Source organism: Candoia aspera, chromosome 1, assembly GCF_035149785.1.
Source record: "Candoia aspera isolate rCanAsp1 chromosome 1, rCanAsp1.hap2, whole genome shotgun sequence".
Classification (NCBI taxonomy): domain Eukaryota; kingdom Metazoa; phylum Chordata; class Lepidosauria; order Squamata; family Boidae; genus Candoia; species Candoia aspera.
The window spans coordinates 270,496,357-270,502,420 of record NC_086153.1 but is presented as its reverse complement, the minus strand read 5'-3'; the positions used below and the strand labels follow the sequence as shown (position 1 = coordinate 270,502,420).

The 6,064-nt window shown below is 38.8% G+C and overlaps 1 non-coding gene across 1 annotated transcript; it reads right to left on the bottom strand.

The window, feature by feature from the left end:
- Positions 1 to 415: 415 nt before the first annotated feature.
- Positions 416 to 530, bottom strand: LOC134488661 (U5 spliceosomal RNA). The gene has a single exon (XR_010066985.1). It is a non-coding gene; the product is annotated as a U5 spliceosomal RNA (small nuclear RNA).
- Positions 531 to 6,064: the final 5,534 nt, after the last annotated feature.

Genomic DNA, 6,064 nt, shown 5'->3' with positions numbered 1-6,064 from the left:
GAAGAAATATAAGTTAATATATTTCATGTTTTTGGAATAAAATTCAACATCACATTAAGATCTTTAACTATAAAATTTCTTCCCCAAATTATTTTAACATATCTATTGATCTAAAACCAACAGAGCAAGACCAAATCATGTGAGTTAAAAAACCTTCAAATATTTTACATCACCAAAAATAAGAAATCTAATGCTCACCCTTTTAAAAATATTCTTTGATGGTTCAATTGACCCACAACAATAATTTCTGATGAATTAGTTTCATGTTTAAATAATAGGAAATGTATTTTACATGTTTAATACCTGGACCCATTGATTTTCTAAAACCGGATATTCCAATTCTTCCTTCCACAGATCAAGCATATAATAAATACTCTCATTTCACATTTTAATACTTTATAAAAATGAATTGCTGATTTCTGTTCAAGCACAGCACTTCTTAAAGAAAGAAAACTCATAGATGTTCATTTCCATGGAAATTTTTAGTAAAAGGTGAAAGATTTATATGATCTGAGAAGAAACCAGAACATGAAAAGTGATTAGAAAAAGTGCTAATCAATGGTTCTTCATCACATTGGAGAGAGTTATTGAGTGGAATGCTACAAGGTTTACTCCTGAATCCTTTACTGTTTAACCTACCTAAGTCTGTTCCGTTTCAGGCAGTACACAAATTCCATAAATAAAAATAAAATACAAACTTAATAATAATAATAATAATAATAATAATAATAATAATAATTTCATTAATGATTTGGATTAAGAGGTGGGAGAAAAGTTTATCAAATTTGTAGATTACATGAAATTCAGTGGGATAGCTATTACACTAAAGGACAAAAATAAAATTAAAAACTATCTTGATAGGCAGCAACATGGGCTCAACATAATTGGATGAAACTTAACAGAGAGGAAAGGAAAGCTATGCACTTAGGACAGAGAAAGTAAATGCACAAGAATAGGATGGAGGACACCTAGCTTGCAAAAAAGATCTTGGAATCACAGTTGATCACAAATTCAATATTAGTGGACAATGTGATGTGGCTGCAAAAAAAAAAAAAGACAAATGCAATTTAACGTTGCATCATCAGAAGCATTGTTTCCAAATCATGGGAAATAATTTCACTTTATTCTGCATTAGTCATGATGCAGATCCTACCTCGAGTATTGTACCCAGTTCTGGATTTTACTCTTCGAGAAGGACAAACCAGACCTGGTTCAGATGATCCAGGCTAGAAACTAAGTCCTATGAAAAGACACTGAGGAGCAAGGAGTGTTTAGTCTTGAGAACAATTGGGAGTGGGGTGGGGTGGGGTATGATAAGACTTTTGGAATATTTGGAAGGATGTCCCACAGATCTGTTGTCTATTCTATTCCAGAATGCAAGACACAGAAAAATGGATGTAAGTTATTAGAAGGCAGTTTCTGATTGAATGTTAAGGGGAAAAAATCCTAACAGTAATTGCAGAGGTACCAATTATCCTTCCCCAGATTATTCAAGCAAAGAATGACCAGCTATTGTCTGACCTGCTTAATTTGAATTCATGCACTGAAGAGGCAGTTGGAGTAGGTGATCTAAATTGTTGTTTATTCGTTTAGTCACTTCTGACTCTTCGTGACTTCATGGACCAGCCCACGCCAGAGCTTCCTGTCAGTCGTCAACAGCCCCAGCTCCCCCAGGGACGAGTCCGTCACCTCTAGAATATCATCCATCCACCTTGCCCTTGGTCGGCCCCTCTTCCTTTTGCCCTACACTCTCCCTAGCATCAGCATCTTCTCCAGGGTGTCCTGTCTTCCCATTATGTGGCCAAAGTATTTTTCAGTTTTGATCTAAATGGCTCCTTCTAATTCTATTCTTCTATCTTATAGAATATTTGATGACTTGACATTAACTTTGATTTGGGATCTTATCAAAAATGGTTCCTTCCAATATTTTTAAAATTATTGTTTTAACAAACATTATACTTAGAATTCTTTTCTCCCTGTAGTTGTAATGGAGCTTGTAAGCCCAAGTGCTTATAGCAGACGGCATTATTTTTAGCACACCCAAATAGTGCAAAACAATGACAAAATAATTTTATTTTATTAAGGCTTTTTTAAGCAACCACAATTCAGTAAACTGGCATAACTGAAGTTACTACAGTAGAGCAATTATTTCCTTCTACAACAAGTTCAGTTCAGTCTCTATCAAGGTATAGCACAAATTCATGTTTGGAAACCTAAAGTAATCTTCTCTTTTCCTATCAAATTGCTTTAAATTTTCAGCACAACCCCAAAATGAGAAATTCTACCTCAAATATTTTCCAGATTTTGTGGTTCCAATCTATTTTTTAATGAATGATCAATAGCACTATAGCAAATTCTCTTGACTGCAATGTGAGATATTTGGGTATTCCTTCCCAAATGGATGAGTTCAATGGAACTCTTATAGCATTCTGAAGTACTTACTATTACCATATGCAATAAAGAGAGCCAGTTTGGTGTAGTGGTGAAGGTGTTGGTGCAGAAACCAGGAGACAGGGAGTTCTAGGCCTCCCTTAGGCATGAAAGCTGGCTGGGTGACTTTGGGCCAGTCACTGTCTCACAGCCCAACCAACTCACAGGGTTGTTGTGGGGAAAATAGGAGGCAGAAGTATTAGGTATATCTGCTGCTTTGAGTTGACTCTATCTGTCTCTTGGTCTGTCTGTCTGTCTATCTATCTCATATTACAAAGGCAGGATAAAAATCAATAATAAAGTGAGAGACAAGCTTTTAAAAGACAAACTTCATATGTTATAGGTATTACCATGTATGGGTCCAGTGCAAATTTTTATTTTGTTTCCAACAAAGATTATAGACCGACAGACAGACAGACAGACACATACACACATACACACACACTCACACAAACACACACACTGGGAACACCCCACTAGCTATCATGTATGAGACTGCTCTATGACCAGAAAAAGTATCAGGAGAAGGAACAAAAAGAAGTTAACTAGATTTTGGGAAGGAAAAGTCTACATTAAGCCTTACCAAAGAGAAATACCTGTGTTTCACAGCATTGAACAGATTATTTGATGCATAAACTGAAAAATTAACTCTGCTAGTTTAAATAAGATTTATCTCCAACTCAATAAGTTTAGGATTTAATCTTAACTTTAAGTTCCAATTAAAATTCCACTAATGATTTTAATTTAGAGCCAAACAGTACATTATAAGAGAGATTTGTAATTGGATCTCCTGATATATTTTTCTTTCCTAAAAGCACCTCCAGAGTTCCCCAACTACACTGGGACAGTAATGTGGGAGAAAGTGTTAATCCTTTTGACATATACTGACATGCATCAGTGGTGACTTAACAAATGGAACACAATTCAGATAGCCAATTTAGTGATGGTATGAGTGAAAAACCAAAGAACAATTCCAGTTAGGACAACTCCTTATTAGGTCAATTGGAAGGTCACAAAATTATATAAGTTTTCAAGTTCTTTGGACCTCTGTATTGGGCAAGCTGTTGCCAAAAGTAGATTTGAGGGTAAGGGTAAGGTGGTGGATACTATAGTCATGAGGTAGGTATGGTTAGAATATCTTTGGAAAATGAGCACAGACATTCACATTAAACTCTAACTACTGCTGTGATGGTTACTTTGCATCTAGGTTGGCAGCCGGGATGAAGAAACATGCAAATAATGATTGTTTGTGTACTTTGGGAGAGCAGAGTAAGTGAGGACATAAGGGTACCTTGAGTAAATCAACAACATGGAAGCAGTGATGTGATAGAAAAGTAGAAAGGCAGAATGGGAATAAAATTTGCATTGCAAGAGTGGGCAAAATCCATATATACACAACATATCCTTTTTTTCCAGTTGGAATAAATAATGTTAGAAAAGCAATCTGTATTCAAAACCTTTGGAGCTAGAAACTTCCAAATATCCCAGCTAGAGGCAGGATGGTGAAGTAAGAGATGCTGAACTGCTATTATAACCGAGTTCTCAGAATCTGTTAGGAATAAGGTTTACTTGACATAAGCAGTCTCTCTCTCTCTTTCTCTCTCTGCTGTTGTGCAGACTCATGCAAGCCTCTTTCTTTCCCTTCACTCAGGCAAGATATATCAAGATATCTATGACTAAGAGGTCAAGGCACTTTTTCTGGAAGAAGTGCTTTTGTCTGTCTGAAACTAAAGCAAGTGTATCAAGTGTACATAAATGTAATTGCAAAGAGGGGAGCACTTGTGCATGGTGAAAAAAGGTGAAAGGTCCCCTGTGCAAGCACTGAGTCACGTCTGATCCTTTGGGGGGATGCCGCTTTTGCGATGTTTTCTTGGCAGACTATAGCGGGGTGGTTTGCCATTGCCTTCCCCAGTCGTCACCTTCCCCAGCAAACTGGGTGCTCATTTTACCGACCTGGGAAGGATGGAAGGCGGAGTCAATCTGAACCAGCTACCCGAGAATCCAGCTTCCACTAGGATCGAACTCTTGGTTGCAATACTGCCACCTACCACTCTGCGTCCCACAAGGCTGTCATAAACCATTTAATACTTTCTCCTAAAGTCCTGAATCTCAGTCAATAGTCAAGACAACCTGGCTGGCCAGGCATTGCCATTCTGCAAGCTAGGTGGGGATGAAGGATGGAAAACATAAACTTCTGGGTGTATTCTTGTTCATATTTCATCTTCCCCCATACCACCACTTTTTGTACTGGAATCTTGGACATTGCTGTAAAATTGAGAACTCATTCAGTTTGTAGATCATATCTAGCAGCTTAACCAGTTAGAACTTCAGTTGACTGCATAGCAAAGGGACATGATAGCATCACCTAGTCTTCATAAGTAACCTTACCCTTTTTATCTGGCAGTATTATATATGAATGCAGCTGAAAACCTATATGCATTTATTTGGGGGTAAATAGACCCTGTTGTAGTAAGGGATTCTGACACTGGACAAGGAGTTGATTTCCAAGGTCCCTGCCATTCTGTGATTCATTAGTTAAGAGGTTGCCATGAAAAAGTTTGAACAGTTTTGCTTTTCTTTTATGGTTTGGGATACATCATGCAAGAATGTTTCCTTCTCTAGAGGTTGACTGTGTGGTTTTTATTTCATGAAAATGAATCAAATGGAGTACTGTTTCAGATCTAAGACTACCAGCACAAAAGTACACAGCGCAGGCTTCATGAGGATGTTGAGGGAGAAGAAATCTGTTTCCCGTGCTGACTGTATACACTGTAGGGTTCAGTTAAGATCACAGAAAAAGGAATCCTCACATACTTTTTAAATTGTAGGAAGAAGGAAATGGGTTAAGTGAGATTCTCCAGTTTCAAACTAAGGAAACTCTAAAGCTACATGGCCCCTGAGATGGTAAATCATCTTCTGATCTATAAATAATCTCAGTGAAAAAAAAGTCAGATACCCTTTCATTAGATCCAAAAAGAGGTCTGGCTGGCATGCTAATATGGCTTCCTGGTTTTATTTGTCCAAAGCAACATTATAGAGTTTAATCCAAGTATTGGGGGGAAGGTGTTCTGAGCGCATTTCAGGACTCTCTCCATAGCTCCTGGAAGCCTGAAGAAGTGTATATGCAGGAATTTCCACCTGCATATGGGAACTGGTAAATTACTGACTTTTGAAGCATCCGCGAGAGAAGTAGCTGACGCACAAAAGGGGCCCCGATGCCGTCTCTTTTAATCTGGGAAATTTCTCAGCGATCAGGAGAGCGACCCCTGGTGGCCAGTCGCAACTCTTGGAGTAATTGAGCGCGCTTCTGACCGCGACTGCCGCAAATCTTCCAGGGGCATTTATAGCCTGTCGGCGCCTTTAAGAGGGAGAAACCCGTCAATTTGGCCATCTGGAAACATCAAAGTTATCCGCTGGCTGGATAGCGAGCGGTGATCGCAGCATCAGCTCCCGCCTGAGGTCCTTTGCTACTGAATTACCTGGGGCCGAATTGATCCGCTGCGCGCCTTCTCGTGCCAAATTCCTTGTGGAAGAGAGGAAAAGCTGCAGAGCAGAGGCCCGGTGGGAGTTTCCCCCTCCCGTTTTATCCAATTAAGGCAGAGCAGAACATGGGCTGTGCGCTGACCCTGGAGAA